The sequence below is a fragment of the Microchirus variegatus genome (genome assembly GCF_963457635.1).
Source record: "Microchirus variegatus genome assembly, chromosome: 1".
NCBI lineage: Eukaryota > Metazoa > Chordata > Actinopteri > Pleuronectiformes > Soleidae > Microchirus > Microchirus variegatus.
The window spans coordinates 240,510-258,620 of NC_139802.1; the positions used below are offsets into that span (position 1 = coordinate 240,510).

General features: G+C 38.5%; 1 protein-coding gene across 1 annotated transcript in view; it reads right to left on the reverse strand.

Annotated features, from left to right (window-relative positions):
- LOC310930934 (mannosyl-oligosaccharide 1,2-alpha-mannosidase IA) overlaps window positions 1-18,111 on the reverse strand; it is a gene marked incomplete at both ends in the record, with an annotated part of 177,310 nt that overhangs the window by 37,160 nt on the left and 122,039 nt on the right. The window lies entirely within an intron of this gene.

Consider the following 18,111-nt stretch of genomic DNA (forward strand, 5'->3'; position numbering starts at 1 on the left):
GTGGCCTAGTCAGTCTCCAGACCTCAACACCATAGAAAATCTGTTGAGGGAGTTTAAAGTCCGTGTTGCCTGTCGACAGCACAAAAACATCACTGTTCTAGAGAAGATCTGTGTGGAGGAATGGGCCAAAATAGCAGCTACAGTGAGTGCAAACCTGCTGAAGACCTAAATCAAACGTTTGACCTCTGTCATTGCCAACAAAGGTTATATTACAAAGCATTGAGTTGGACTTTTGTTATTGACCAAATACTTATTTTCCACCATAATTTACAAATAAATTCTTTAAAAATTCTACAATGTGATTTCCAGGATTTTTTTTCACATTCTGTCTCTCACATTTGAAGTTTACCTATGATGAAAATGACAGACCTCTGTCATCATTTTAAGTGGGAGAACTTGCACAATCGGTGGCTGACTAAATACTTTTTTGCCCCACTGTAATTGTATATGAGTATTATATGCTGTTGTATGCTGCTATTTTCAGACATTTAAAACAGCAAACATTAATTGAGAAAATCTTCAACAGAGCTTTTGAAAAATAATGTATTGGTTCCTGCATGTGTCAGCTCATCCTCATTTTATTAGCAGAATTCTGGCTCTTCTTCTATCCAATTGAATGGTCTTCAGTTTCCTTCCATGTCTCTGGTTTTGCTTTCCATTTTAAAGCATTGGAGATTGTTTTAGCCAAGTAGCCTTTAATTTTCAAAGTTAAGGACATAAACTATATTTAAAAAGGAAAGTGAACAAGGAGGTGAAATTAGGTTTATTAAACCTAAATGAATGTTGCATGTAGAGGATGACTAATAAATTATTTTAAGGGTTGTTACTTTTTCCAAAAATCTAAAGTACGACCCATAATTTGTACCTCCTATGCCCTAATACGCCAGTATTCATAACATACAGCACTTCCTGAATGGGAAATCACTGACAACAGGAGGAAGCTCCAACAGCAAAATGTAATCCAACAACTATGTTGCATTGTTTCTATAGAACTTATTAAATTATAAAATTAAATGGCCCAATTTAATTTCTGATATTATTTGCCAATCTGATCGAGCCCAAATCCTCCTTCACAACATGGAGAAACCCTTTCTGTGTCTGTCCACTTCCTCCTGCATGGCAGCTCCATCTTCAACATCCATTGTCCAATATATTCACATACAATCTCAGCATCTTCAGCTCTGCCACACAATTCCTCCTCCAGTCTTTGAGGCAGTGCCACTGTCTCCAAGCCATAGATCGTAGCTCACGTCCCGCCTTGAAAACGTTCTCTTTCTTTTTGCCGCTATCCCTCTGTCAAACATCACCCCTGCCTTTACACTTGTCTCCACCCACTCCATCCTGCCTTCACTCTCTTCATCACCTCTCTTGTGCACTGTCAATTAATGAGGGTCATTTACTCTTTTGAATCCAGCTCAATTCCTGAGGTGCAAAAGTTCACAAGGTTCACAACTAATTAGGTTGTCATTAGATTAATAAAGACGTATTTAAATGCACTTTTTTTTTTTTCTAACGATACAATAAATACATTTATCAATTGTTACTTTTATTTTTCTTGGAATTACTTTTGTTTTTCTCTCCCTTGGGGATGGGGTTACAGCGCTGTTTACCAATTAATCGACATCTACTTGCCAGTCATGGCTGCAACTGTGTCGCTAACTCCATGTCTTTTTGTTGTTTTTTTGTTTTACACTGGACAATTTATCATCATTGCGTCTCTATGGAAATGTTTGGATGCATCCTTTTGATTGATGGTTGAAGGACATCTCAGCAGTGGTAACCCTGAGCTCCATTACCCACACAGAAAAAACAACAGGACATGCACTGCAGCTGTAATGATCCATTGAAGTCAGGAAAGGGGTGAGGAAGAGCTGCCACTCTGACGGCCGTACATCCTCCACAATCCTCAGTTCTGAAAAGACTTCCGAGTCTTTGTCTGCATGACAACCAAGAGCCTTGAAAAAGCATCAGCTAATTGTGTTTCACTAAAGGTGAAGAAACAACTGCAGCCTCTGTCTGGGATCAAGATAATGCGTATTATAATGTGCGCGTGTGTGTGTACGTGGGTGTCTTTAATGTGTACATTGCAGCTAAAGCTTCAGTACAGTCTTTGGTGAAGATGTTAAGCCAATAATTTACCTGAGCTGTTACAGAGATGTGAAGCTTCCCCCAGGGATGAAGTGGGGATGATAAATAATTGAATTTATCCAGTCAGTGAATGGAGAGATTTCATTCATTATTTATGGACAATTGATTACAGCAAGAAGGCCTTCTAACCTGTACCACAATTAATGCACAGCGTTTTGGGTGCTTAATTAATGGCTTCGACAGCTTTTGGAATTGAGAAGCTACAGTTGTGTGTGTGCTGTATTTCTATACTGAAATACAAGTCAATAAGACCAAACAGGAGTATTTTTCATATTGCTGTCTTGCTGCCTTTGTGCCAATATGACAGAATACTTTCTCCTCTTGACCCAAAATCTGTCTCCAGTTCTACTTTGGCTTGTTTGTTCTGCAACCGTCTCTCTGCTCAATTCAAATTCCCCTCTTGAATGTAGCTGTTGCTGGAGAATATGAAAATATTCAATGTGGTGCAGATTTCATATTTAGAAGGGAGTCACTGTTTTGAACATCAGCAATAAACGCAACTCACAGTGGCACATGCATTTATCTCTTTAGCTCCTCCAAACCAACTCCACAGGGTCTTGTTATGAATAAAAGCAAGGATGGCCAACACTGACTGAATTGTAAATAATGTCTTGGTTGTGTCAGGCCTTTTGTTGACAAACAAAATGTTACCAATTCATGTTTTTATTTGTTTACTTTCAGTTTGTATGAAACTATAGGTACAGTAAGGACCCCTGGTAGACCTTTAAAAGTCCAGGGTGTAACATCTATTTGCAGAAATCAAATATCTTGTTACAATCTGCCGACTATTTGCGTTTAGCACACATGGTAACTCATGAGGTGGTTTACACTGGCTGTGTGAGCTGCATGTGAGTGAACCAAGTGGCTGTTTTTGGAAGTAGATATGTCGTCTATTGTTTGGAGGCAGCATTTCACAGTAAGACGGTGAAATGAATAGGGCTGTAATCAACCAAAGAAACTCTTGGTCGACTAAAGCTCTAAAATTTTGACTAAAAATCAACAAATCAGGAGGTGGGGTTAGGGTTAGGGTGGGGGGGGGTGTTTAATTTGAAAAGACCCGCAGCCACGGCTGGAGTTCAACGGAGTCTGACGGCTCTGACAGCGTTTTGCATTACCTTCATCTGCGCAATATCATAGCCCATGATAACCGAAAATAATGTACTATGTCAACTAGTAATATCAGCACAATAACTGTTGAGGATTACAGAGCGAGACTGAACAGCGCAGCTTCACGGCTGAGACACAAACAGACCACGGGACACTGTTGTGGGCAGGTGCTTCTGCAGTTATAAAACCAATCAACGATTATTAGACTAAAACATTGAAATATGCTAATAATTCTGATGTTCATACTCAAAACAGATGGAGCAACCTTAGCGTTTTTAAATGATATGTCATGTTTGTACTAGAGCTGTGAAAAGCAAACTGTTGCTTGCAAAGTTTGCATTCCACTTTTTTACCGTCATCTATTTTTGAAAAATGCTGCCACACTGATGATGTCTGCGACAGGAGGACTGACTGTAGCCTCACATTAAAAGATCAAAATTCACGTCTAATTCATGGCAACGCTAATCTGTCTGTCGCTCATTAGCCACGGAGCGACAACAACCCACTGGGCTGGACTAAACCAAAATAGTGGAAAACAAGGGGGGTGTTCTCTGAAGACAGGCTGTTACCTGTGAAACACAGGTGCTCTAAAACACCCCTATTAGACTTGGTACTTTCCTCCTAATGAAATTCACCATTAAAAAAAAAAAATAGTCGACCAATCACAACTTTGGTGGAGCCAGAGCGTGTCCACCAAGTAGTCGACCAGTCGACTTTGACTTTACAGCCCTAGAAAATAATCATTCTTCGCTGTTGTGCCTGTATTTGTTATGTCACAAACAGAGAACATACTGTTTCCAAAGTAAAAGCACTTTGAGTGTTTCAAACATCTGGTTCCATTCATTTTTCTTTCAAAAAAGTGTTATGATGAAATATGTGCAGCACTGCATACGTATGTGCGACTTCATACTTCACACTCCTGGTGTTCAGTTGAGTACAGAGGAGTATTTAGAGGATTTAAAAGTATGTTTTATGATGACAGACTTTATGTAAAACAGCTGAAACTCCACAGAAACTCTGTATACTGCACACACATCCAGTGTGAAAGCAGCACATACTGGACAGAAGTGAATATCCTGCACAATCATGATGTGTAGTGTCCAACACATTTACATTCTGAGGCTTTTCATCTACTCTTCATTCTCACCTTCATGTCTAACAGGTATTTATTTAGTTTTTCTTCATGGGTTTCACTGTGAATGCAAATCTACATAATATGAATGCATTATCAAGTCTCCTATGGTCTCCAGTGACGAATCAGCCACCAGCCCCAACACACACTCTTTCCAGGAAGGTATTGATTGCAGCCAAAGCTGCCAGAATCAATACTTTCAGTAATAAAACACCAGCGAGTTGACCGTTTAAATAATGTTGTATACTGCACTGTAGGCTTTTACAAAACTTTAATTCTTCTGTCTTTGCTTTGAGGAAAAACAGAAAACACTTTATTACATGTCTGTTAATCAAAAGTGTATTTTTTAAGTACTTTGGTTTTTTTGTAATGTATTCATCTCTTCCTCAAAAGCAATAACAGGCTTTTTATTCCTCCTCTCCTTTAATTGCTGATGGATGGAGAGTTGCACTGAAGCCTGAAAATAAAGCCGAGGCTGAGCGACACAAAGTCTGAATGAGAAAAGCCTGAATGCTCTAAGGCTGACATCATTAAAAACAGCCTAATGAGCCACTGGATCTGATCAGTTTGGTCTTAGTTGTGTATTTTAAGTATGACGCTCAACACACTGACTGACAATTATTGATTGATTGTGGGTAAACTTCACGTTGTTACCTGAGTCATATTTGAGGCACAAACATATCCTTCCAGGAGTCTTTGATTTTTGTGGGGGATGAGGGTCTTTGTTTACACCAGTAAAGTGATGGAATCATTGCTCTATAACATACAGCTTGGCTGTTGTCCTGCAAATATGCTGCTAGCGTATTGAATGACTCATTCATTTTGGCAGTGAGGTATTATTGGCCAAGCATATAAGAAGTAAGTTGCATGCTATGATGCATGTAATACTTGAACAAGCTATAAATGCACGATTTGCGAGCTGTTGGTTATTAGATATTGTTCTTTCTCCTCTTGACTCCATAATAAAACTGTAAGATGTTTGAGCTGAGCACAGTTTTTTACTCTGCACAAATGGGATTAGGTGTTTGTGCACAGAGCAAAAAGGGGTTATTTTGGACAAGAAGCTTTTCCCTTTCACAGCTAAGCTTGCAGTGGGGACTACAGAGCACGGGGTGGTTATCGTACAATTATGATGATTCCCTTTCATCTATGGAAAGTCCACATTTCAGCGTTTTAGCAACATACAGATGAAATGTACAGTTAGGTGTAGTGGTTACACACATGCCGCAGAACACACACTCTCTGTTAACCCATGGCACATGAAAAAACAACAGTATCATGATTACATATATATATATATATATATATATATATATATATTAACAAATAAATATATGTGTGTATATATGTGTATATACTATATGTGTGTATGTATATATATATATGCATGTAATATAGCTATTATCTAAATGCCAATGTCCGTATGCTAACATGCTCAGTGATGGACTGTTTTCAGTGTTCATCTTAATTTAGCGCTTTAGTATTCTGGCATTGGCTAATTCAAATGACAACATAAACAGTGCCATTGGTTTTGAAGTACTGCCTTAAATAGCCATTCTATATTTTTTGACAACAACCCAACATTAAAATGAAAAAGACAGATATATTCATTTTATCCCACATCTCATGTATTCTCTTAAATCACAAGAAGCACAAATCTGCTTCCACACAATCAACAGGCACATATTGCATCATCTACACAATAAATAATCTCATACAAATCCTCTTGCAGTGGCAAACAATACATCTCTCAAAACAACCCTCATTTATTTCTCTATCCTTTTTACCCTCTCGACACAGCGTTTGTAAGAGGCATCAATTTTGACAAGGAATGGTGAGTCAGAAAGTGTCCTGTAACCTTCAGCCAGTAGGGGAGTATATTTCTGCCTCTTCCTAAAGAATGGCTGAAAAGTCTGCTGATGTACCAGTGAGTCTTGGGTTGATTCAGTTGGTTCTTCTATATATAGTAAATGATTACACTGTTAAAATAATAATAAACACTTTCCACATTAATGCTCAGTAAAAGCACGGAGGCTGATATGATTTCTATATTTACCAGCTGCTGCAATGGATGATGGGACAGAAATGAAAGAAGCAGATTGGCCCAAATACTTAAAGTCCAGTGTGTAACATTGAACATTGAATATGAATTTACTACCTATAAATATGTTGTGTATGTAATGATGTCACTTTAAAACTCAAACTGTTTGGCTTTTGTTTCAAACTGTTTTATTGTTTCAGCAGAGTTATCCGCTGCTTAGGGCCCCGTGACCACTAGAGGGCCCCCAAGAGCAATTAACGGAAAAAATAAAAGTTTGGATTGCTGTAGTTTATTTAGAATTTTTCTCCCCATTTTTACCAAAGCTTTTTCACAGTTTTTACAAAGTTGTCAGATGTTATTATTTAACTTTATATTTTATTTACAAACCATTTTTATTACCTTGTTCTGGTGCCTCTGTTGATTTACATTATTATTTAAGTATTTGTTTATTTTATTTAATGCTGTGTTTTTTTCTAAAAGTCAAATCTTTGTATTACAGGAGTGTATTTTGAAGATTGTGCACATGTTTAGATTTTCAGACCTTAATATCTTAATATATTATTTATAAACCGTTTGGTTTTATGTATTGATTCTCTGTGTCGCCAGTAGGGGGAGTTGCTGAGTTTGCCAAATATTAATTGAAAGATTTTTCTGTAAGTTTGCAAATTTGGTGTCAAACAAAAAGTTCTGACATTAAGTTTTGCAAGTGTATTCGTGACAGAGTAGAATAAGTAGAATAGCTTTAGTATAGTAGGTGTGTGAATGATCAATAATCATTATTATTAGCAGTAACAGAGGGCCCCAAAATCACATTTTTCTTAGGGCCCCATGGAGGCTTGGGCCGGCCTTGGACACAGCGGTGGAATAAGGAATTTAACCTTTGGCCTTCTGCCACTCAGCCACTTGAAACCATGGCCTTGCTTCACAGAGGCTGCAAAAGTACTTGGTCTGGCAGCTAAGTTTATGACACTAACAACAACAACTTCCTTCCAGGTATGCAGAGGCCAATGTAGTTCCCTGGCATGCTTTGAAATGGGAGGTTGATCTCACCAATAGATATCACTAATTCTTACACACTGGACCTTAAAACTGAAACAAAGGGAGGATTTCCACAATCACCTGATGAAAACACATCAGGTGTCATATTAAATCATAGTGTGTGTTGCTGTAAAACGTCTGCTGCAGGGACCAGTGACGAAGCAAGAAGGGAAGAGTCAGTGGTAATGATGAAACCAGATGTGACTGTACATAGGTGTGTCTGCAAACATTCATTCACATCACACATTTCAGTGCCACACAGTTTAGAGAACATTCAGTGTTGCATGGTGCAGGTGCAGATTGCATGACAGCTGACATTTTGGTAATATTGTGGCCAGGGGCAAAATAGTGCAATTGCAGCGCAGTTGGAAATGAGGTCAAGTAAGGAAAGAAATTACCAGCAGGTTTTCTGAGGCCAGGCAACAGTCACGAATAAGTAAATCACCTGTTTTTTTGTTTGTTGTTCCTCTAAAAGCTCAGTGCTTTGTGTCACAGCACTCTGATGACCCAGAGTGGGAGGTGCACAATCACCATTAGAGTGACATTAATGAAATGTTTGATGTTGTTGCTGGTGGTGAAGTGTTTAATGTATGAAACAGTTCAGTAAATACGAGTGTGTATTCAAACACAACCAAACACAGATGTCAGTTTTTCTATATTCAGTCCATTAGTCTCAACTGTTCATTACATATGACTTTGTTTTTCCAATAAAATTGTGATGGAAAATGTAATTAACGTCTGGATTAAGTTCATTTTCAAGCAGAAAAAGTGCTGCACCTTTCAGACCAAAATAAAGGCAAAACATGGAGGTTTTGTTGATAACAAAGACAACAAAATGACTTTGGTGAAGGTTGCTATGACCCTGTTCAGACCTAGCATTCTGTCTTGAGTGATCACAAGTGGACAATGCTAAGTACAAATATTCAGTCTGTCCTGAACCCGTCTTACTACTTGATAACAAAAAAAGACATTTGGTGTTGGCTTGGGCTCAACAGGCATGAATACAATCTGTTATCAGAGAGAATTAAAGCTGCAGTTTCACAGTATTTTACACTTCTCAGCTGACACAATATTAACACTGATGAGTTCAGAATTTCTCTCTTTTTTCCTAATGTTTAAAATGTTATCAGTGCTTATTCATGATTTGCTGCTGATGATTATTCATAGTAATGTAAGAAAGCTAAATAAAATGCATATGGTGAGCATTGGACCAACATGGTCAGTATTTATACTTGTCGGTTTGTGCTGGTGAGATTCAAGTTATATTACTTTATTCCAAATGTATAGTATTTTTATTTTCACATTTCTAAATAAACAATGTAGTTCTTACCCCTGCTAGTATTGTTGCAGAGATTTAATTATTTAGTGAGTCGACCAAAGATGGAGTTTCCTGGAGTCAGAGATGAGTTAAGTTGAACAAAGCTTTATTGGAAGCAGCTCAGATCTGAGGAGAACTGAGACAATGTTGAACATAAACAAGTATGTTAACAGTTGAGCATCCTCTGTCAGTCTGTCAGTCTGTCAGTCTGTCAGTCTGTGAGTCCCAGAGTTAGGATACTTAAAGGTGCTTTTTCTGCTGATACATGAAGCTGACCTTGGAGCTGACCATGGGACTGTGAAGCAGCGTCATCAGTCGTCTGCCACAGTCCGGTCAGGCTCAGCGAAAATATGAAAAGACGAATTCTGTAGACAACAGACTAGAGCCAGTGCTATACCGAGGCCGCTGTGATTACAACAGTTGCGGCAGGCGCCGTCCTGAACTGTTTAGGCTTGTGCTTGGGAATGGGAGCTGATAACTTTAGAGAAGGAATAATGTTTTTCCTTTTCAAGTATCACCAGGTCAGTTGTCAACTCCTAAACTAACTTTCAGTTCTCAATTCTCTGATAATATAGTTTATTTGTTCCTCTGTGACAGCCAATGGAGTATATTTGGTTCATGGACAAAATGAGACATTTGAGGATGTTTGAGAAACACATGCTCAACCTTTTCTGACATTTCATGGACCGAACGACTAATCTATGAAAAAGGAAAATGAGTGACAGTTTAATTAATAGTTGAAATCAGCATTAAGTGCAGCAATATTCATCACTGTTTGACTGTGTACATCCAGAGAGTTACATGTTTGCTATAAGCTATATTGCTGTCAAGCACCAACCATGCATTTCACTATCAAGTTAGAGATGTTGTATCATTTTTATCATGGTATAAACCTTGGCATTAAAGGTGCATTATGTAATAAATCTAAATCAACTGGCCATAAAATCCTCCTAATATGTCACAAAGACTCAGGAATAATGTTCATATAACAAACTGAACTCACCAACAACAACAGTACAGACTAAATATTTGCATTAAAAAAAATAATGCAAATATTTTGTTTTGGCCTGTGGCGCCTCCTACCGCCGTCTACCAATCACTGCAGTCACTAAAGTCTCAGCTGCCGAGCAACCACGGGTTGCCAGTTACGTCAGAAAACGAAACCTAAAAGACCTCGGTATTTTGAATTTGAATGTAGTAACTGTTTTTGGCCACATTCTTACATATGGCACCTTTAATCCTGAAAATGCCACAGAATAGAAATATTCCCATCTGGTTATAAACATGTGACAACACTGGTGTGACTGAGTAGTAATTACACTGGATATTTTTTTATTTTTATATAAGACTTGCACCTGCAAAATGTTTAATTTGATCCAGATCATTATATTTAGAGCCTCACTCTTATTGTGGTGAGTTTGTAGATTAGCATAATAACCTTAACCTTCATCACACCATGCTCACAGATTGCTTTGTCAGTGTCATCCATTTTTTTTTTTGGCCTTCTGGTTGAATCTGAAATAAAAGCGAGCCAAAAATATGCTTAATAAATTCACTCTGACACCAAATACTCCCCCTTGTTAGTAATCTCTCCACTCTGTGATAACTCTCTGCTCCTCAGCTCTGTGACACTTTCACTTTCATAATTCTATGTAAGAGTGCATGTGCATATGTAATTATGTGTAATACACTTTCTGGTGGGAAAGTGTATTAATCTGTGTGTGCTTGAACATCTTGTAACTCCAGTAATGCTGTAACTACCATGATAACACTAATTATCACTGAATCTAATCATGGAGAGCTGAAATGTTCTGGAGGTCCTGCAAGAATAGAAGAGTGATGGATCATTTCTATCTTATTCTTCTTGAGTATCAGTCTGGAAGTGAGCTTTAAGACATATTGATCGGTATTATGTGTGTTATGAATATTAATTTCCTCTGCGTGATTTTTCTCAAGCAGTCAGGTAAAGGTCAAAATGACTGAGCCATAGAGCAAACACTGTTCCTCTGTTAAAGCTCACAACACTCACTGCATTTACTGCAGTGACTTAATGGTGTTGTGACAGAGGGAAAACATCTACAACGAGAAAAATAAAAACTCATCATCTCTGAATAAAGTTTACAATTCAAAGTAGTGTTTGTGATATTTATATTGCTTGAGCTTTCCTCTGTGTTATGAGCCAAAATAAAAGCATATTTGGATATAGAAGTGAGACAGACAAATGAGAGGGAAACATGAACTAATGAAAAAATGATCAAAGCTCAAAAACCACATTCTCTCACAAAGAAACACATAAAAGTATCAATTCTGTGTAAACCAGATTTTAGCAACAGACGCATACAGACCTTAACAAATCATAGTTTCTGTACTTAAGAAGAAAAGCAGAGTGTCACAGTGTCTTTATCTTCAGTATTTCTGGAGTAAATCGTTAGAAACTGCATTTTCTCCTCACTATAAGTAACTGTTCAGTCCTTTGACCCAGAGACGTGTAAAAAAAGGAGGATTGAATAACAACTGGTCATAAGCATGAATGTAACAAAATAAGTAAAGTGAGTATTTACTTCTAAAAAGAAGAACCGTTGCAATTTTTATTCTCAAAATAACCTTCTGTTAAATCAGTTGCTGTCTTCCACTCATGCAGTTTATTTCTAGAACAAGAGCTTTGACCTTTAAGTGTTGGACTGACAGGATTTTGCTAAGTGAAATTCAAGTTCCCAACGTGGCTGTTCTCAATGACTGTACTGTCTGACTCATAATCCTGACCTGATAGAGCACAAAGATATTCTCTGCCTCTTCATTCTTTATGTGCTTCCATTTCTGGCTTCTCATTGTTCTTCCATCTCCTTCTATTGCCTTTTTTAATCTCCCTATATGTGTATTTGCCTCTAGTTCGTCCATCTGTCTCTCTGCTTCTGAGCATCTTCCATGGGCACAAATAATCCATCAAACGTGGGAGAGAACACAAGGTATGTGGGGGCCCTTCCCCAGGAAAATGTCATGTCTCTTTCATTTGTTATGATAAAGAGGGAAATTAGAAAATGAAAATCTTGTTCAGGTGATACTAAAATTACTCTCACATTTCAATATTTTAAGTATTACCTTTTCATCAAATTATAACGACAAACCTATTTACATTTTTGCTTCCTTCACACACAATAACACAATATTGGCAGCGAGCTCGACACTAACCTGACCATCTGGAGCTATTTGGGGTTAAGTGTTTTGCTCACGGCTGCACACTTCAACATGTTGAGAGTAAGAGCTGTGGATGAGCCTCACATCCTCCTGGACAACTGACTGAGCCACAGACAGCCATTTTATTTAAGTTGTTATCTGAATAACTCATTTCCTGGTTCACGTGAGATGTGTTGTGTGTGCATTGTGTTTCTTCTGCGTTTTGTTCACCTTTTTTCTCCCCACGATACCAGTTTAATGATGACTGATCGACTACCTGTTAAAAATCAGTGGGTTTTCTCTGCTTGTTTTTAGTGGTAGTTCATAAACATAACAACAGTTCTGCTGAATTATACAGACCGTTGGTTGCATGGTTATTGTAAGTGAATATAAATAAATAGCTTTATTTTTGCTGACAGTTATGTTTAAACATAAAGATGTTTTTACTCTGTTATCCTCTGTTAAACAAGTGTGATTGTTGGTTCTTTTCATTCTCAAACCTCAGCCTCACTTGCTGGTTTACATACAGCTGCTAAAATATATATGATAAATAATATGTATGTTTTTAATTATTCAGATTTGACAAAGCCAATGCTGGTGCAAATACATTGTTGTATTTGTACATATTGGACAAACACACACTGAAATCCATGCCAAAGAGCTTTGAGGTTGAATACAACCAACTCCTACTTGGGTTTTTCCACAAAATCCTCAGAAAAATGCTGTTAATGTATGAAAGTGCCACCACAGTAAACAAAAACATGAATAATTTTCCAACAAGCAATTTATTGTATTAAATATATCCTACAATGTTTGGAAAGTTAAGTAATGAGAGGGTTAGAAAGAGGCAGTAAGATGACTTATGACCAAACACAGGCTTTTTTGTCTCTTTGTAAAATACACTACCTTGTTTCTCTCAGTGTTCCTCTAATCCAGAGGTGTCAAACTCATTTTCACCGAGGGCCACATCAGCATCATGGTTACCCTCAAAGGACCAGATGTAACTGTCATACAGAATATATGTAACTAAATGTAACCAAATATAATATAACATAAAGGTAACGACTCTGTAACATATTGCTAAATAACTTTCTGTATTTATTACTTATTCAATTTCACTCGTTGCGTGATGCATATACAATGATACACTGTGATCTAGTGGCGGTGCCGTGACTTTGCAGGTAACGCAATCGCCATGCATTGTGGGAAATGTAGTTTATGGTCAGTGCACGCCTTAAAGCAGCACAGACCTATTTTAACACAGATTTTTAAGACCAATTAATCACTCACGGGCCACATAAAATGACGTGGCGGACCACATCTGGCCCCCGGGCCTTGAGTTTGACACATATGCTCTAATCAAATTTAAGACATTTCAATACCATTTAAAATGAAAACAATACCAACTACACTATAACAATGTTTTGCACATTATTTTGCATGAATGTCTTAAGGTAAATATGTAACTATCACTTCAACTCCTCAATTGTGAAACTAAAAAACTAAAAAAAGTACCAGGTACTATCGCTAATGGGAAAGCAATATAACCGTGCCATGCTGAGGCCAGTTGTGCTAGTAGGAAAGGCTCATTAGAGTAAACCAAGCTTACCATTTTTGAATCGGGAATTGCAAAAAATCTACGTTACTGTCACGCAAATTAATTTCAATTGCATTTTCCTCTGAGTCCCTGCTAATGTCCTACATTAATACATACTATGGATGTGTGATGAGTGAATAACCAGAGGATTGAACTTGTCTGGTGTTAGATATACAGCTTTCTTTCTTTCATACATTCTTTCTTCCACCTCTCTCCACTGCTTCTCACCTTCTCATGCACTCTCACATTTGCTGATCAGCATAAAAAAACACTTCTTCTCTCGTCCTCACCTCTCCTGATCCCACCTTCATCTTCTCTTTTCCTTTTGCTGATGACCATATAAACACATCTTTCTTCTCCTCTTCCAGCTGCTGCCTGTTCCTCTCTGTCCCTGATGCTTCAGTTCAGTCTATAGGCAATTTTCACACAAGGCTGATTGAATTCATTCACTTCCCCTTTTCTTCCCCTTCACTGTTCCTGCTGAGGGAGGATATGAGATAATACGTTCTCAACACCATGTTTTTATGCATATAAATGGACACAAACAAATGAAACACACTTGCAGAGGTCTACAGGTAGATATACAGAGGTTGAGTTAACATACAAACACCTACACTGAATGTAGAGTACATGCAGTATATGGATGCATATAATATATATGAACCCTGAACACACACGTGTTAATCCATATGTATGTAGTAAATCGAACAGAACCACATATGAACTGATCCAAGGAAAAGAGATTCTTCAATGATGAGAACACTGGACGATATGAGTGACTTTGTCATATGAAAATGCACATGAGCCTTTGATGGAAGGTATTTCAATTAGTTTTGCAATGGAAAATAAATTAAAAACAAATACTGCGAGTACAAATACTTCGAAATGAACATAATCATACTTCGGAGTTTGTTAGTTAAAAGCTTTTACCCATTCAGTAATAACTCTTGAACTGAATTGTGTGCCAATAACAAAACGGCAGTAAAATAAGCAGAAATACAGTAGGTATTTTGTTAACTTGTATAAATATGTATTCGCAGCCAGTTTGCAGCTATACAACGAATACCTCAAAGTCGCCATTAGGTTCCTTGGACCACTGATGTATGCATAGATGTTGTTGTGCCGCCTTCTAGTATTTAAATGTTTTTAAATCCAATTAACTGTTTCATAAAATCACAAATAACAAGATAAATGTCTGTATAACTTGGCCTGAATTTCAATGGACAACAGCAAACATAGGCATCATCATAATGGCTACTTTAATAGCCCTGCAGTGAGTGCCATCAGGTGGTGTGTGATGGTGAATGATCTAAGAGCAGAAAAAGCAGGAAGTGCAACAACTACACCCATCTGATGTTTTACCTATGCACTGCTTCCTTAAGGATTAACCCTTCACCAAAATGCACACATTAACAGACAGTCACAAACATGATTCAAATAACAGGATATTAATGGCCAGGTGGTCAAGTTCTGGTCAAGCACTTTTCCTGCAAACCACATTCCTCAAGGAGCCATAATCATTAACTGCTCCACAGCAACACTTACAGAAGCACCAGCTGCTCAGTGTCCTCTGGTCAATCTGGATCCACAGTCTTTGAATAGTCTTGCACACTGTATCGCAGGTGCAGCAGCAAAACACATTCACACCGTCACTTTTATCAATCAGGTGAAACAGCAGACTCAGAGCAGCAAACCCCTTATGTAGTTTGGGGGGTGGGGTGATAAAGGTAAGGATAAATCTCACTCAGAGAGACCCTTCACAAAGACAATGAGAGCGAGTCATGTGATGGATAACTGCACCAGTGTAAAGGGCTCCAATACGTCTGTCAGGAAACTGAGATGGTGTTCTTCATCTCAGGAGAATAATGTGTACCACAAACAGTAATAAAGTCCAAATGCAAGGAAAACAACATGTGGAAAGAGTCTGTAGTTGTCTGTCAGAGATGGATGTTAGCACTAATCATACAATCTGAGGTCACAAAGAGACGACTTTAAAATGTGGCACTGATCTGTTTTTTTTCTCCAGATTTACTTCTGTTTGTTCTGTAACGTCCTAGTGCGACATGGAGTTCAAAGAACACTTTATTTGCATGCTTACGTCTAAAAGCTCAAACTAGATAATGTCATGTACCGCTGATTAAAGCTCACATAGAGTGGTCCTGTTGCACATATATGTTAGTTATGGAGGTCTACTTACATACATTCACTTGTTTTTATGCTCAAAAACCTCCTAGTTGCTGTAAACGAGCCGATAGAAATCTCTCCTTACTGAAGCTCTCCTCAGCCGCGGTGTTTCAGACTGAAATCTCACACCCAGAAGACAGACTGTGTTGTGATTGGCCAGCCAGCGTAGAGCCTTCCCAACTGTCTTGTGATTGGCCAATACCCGGAAGTGACATAATCAGCACACCAGCTCTCAGAAGCACAGCTCCCCCCTCTGGAACGGTGGATGCACTGCTCCTCATTATCAAAACATTGTTTTAACAGTGTTTAAAAATAGCTTCTTCACGACTCCCCGCCTCAGTCCCTTTGACGACCTTTGACCCAGAGTCAGACCCAGAGTCAGAAGACACTGTTGCTCGTGAAACACCTCCACAACGGACGTTATTCTTCTTCTGTGGTTCAATGTACGCAACCGGATGTGCCCGGACTAGTGCCCGGAGCAGGAGGATCTGCTGTTCAGGAGAAATGCTGTTTACGTAACCAGAAGGGTTTTTTCAGAGATCTCTCTGAGCCTGAGATTACAATAAAACACAGCGTTCTCAGCAGTGACTGAACTGTTTGTTTAGAACCTTCAGGGCTTCATTAACAAGGTAATGATGCAGATACACACTAAAAAACAGCGTTGATTGGAACTTCCGGTCTAGGTCCGCTTTAAAAAAAATTAAAAAGTTAGTCATTGAATAATGGATTCAGGTCTGTGTTGAGCTTCAGTAATGTAGTCATATTTCACTCATTCAGCAGCAGTAGACAATTTTTACGCTGCTCTGGCCTCAACTCGCTGGGCCTGCAAATCAATGTCCATTAAACCGACTTGAGGATTCATATATCACTGGATTCTGTCTCCATCACTCTGCTCCAGCACAGACATCGGCTTCCTTAACCGAGCGGCTTTTGAAACAGGACAACTACTGAGTACAGAGTGTGTCCATGGTCCAGGAGGCTGCTACAGGCAGACACTCATAATGGTGACACACTGACCTCCACTGACTTCACAATAGACTGATAATGAAATGTTGTGTGCTGTGCGGTTGTCACAGACACGTTTTAAACCTGCATTTACTCGGCCAGAGAGAGTCTTTATACTTGTTGACGATGCCTCACACCTTGATGGCAACCATCTGAACCACAGGCCTTTACAAAACTGTGACTTCTTCAAGGACACAGCTGTCGCAAGTTTTTCAAGTGGAGCAAAGTAATTCTCATCCACTTTGCCTCATGAATTCAACCATGTCAATGTCAATTGTCGGCACGCTGCTCTTGCCTTTATGCAGCAAAGCAACGCTGGAACAGAATCACAAAGAAAAGTAACCTTGGGGCTGACTGCTTAAAAAGCATTTTCAGTTTGTTTTTTACTGAACAGAAAATACATGAGGTCATCGAGGTCCTGATAACAGAATTGTTGTTCAGTCAGACTCTCTTTTAAACTAGCTTGACTTGAAAAGGATCAATATGGAAATATCTGCCTTGTTACTGCACCTGATATAAATAAAAAAGAGAATAAAATAGAAGCTGTGATCCTGGCATTTTCTAGGATTAATGAACTTGTTTCTCACTAAATTAAACTAAGTAGGCTGTGGTTGCGTACTGTAAATACACTGTTACTTCAATGTAGGGCTGAGCGATATGGCTGAAAAACAATTTGAAGTATTTATGTCTCAGCAGCAGCAGCGTGTCATACTTCCTATTAGGCTGCTGTCATTGCTACAATCGCAAAGTAGCCTGCAGTGCTAGCTTCTTCAATCTCACAAAAATGGCCGCTTTTGGAGAATATACTGATACTTTTGAAGACTCAAGACAGCAGGTAAACAAACTATTATAGAACCGGTAAGTGCTAGTTGATATCAGTCCACCAATGCCTAATAGGAATTATGAAACACTGCTGCTGCTGAGACATAAATCCTTCAAATTGCAAGGTTAGTTTTATTTCAAACATTCTATCAACACAGATATGTACATCGATAGTCTGCCGTTACAATTGATTTGCCTCTGGTGCACTGTGGAGTTGGTATAAGTGTTTCCAATGCCATGCTAATAGCACCAGCGAATTCGGCAACTAGAAGAACTGAATGAAATTTCTTGAAAACGTCTCCAGACGTCTCCATCACAGCGGCTGAGTTGGAAAATAGGTCTTATGTCCAAAATTCTGAACTATCACTTTAATATTGCGGAAGTGACTGTCGAGATTGTTATCGTATTATCGCCCCAGCCCGACTTAAATGTCTGTCTCATGACGTAGGAACAACTCAACACTGAATCACCTCATGACCTTTCATTACATCATCTAACCATCACATTACACAACAAGGCGCACCAGATACTGTACTTCCTGATCT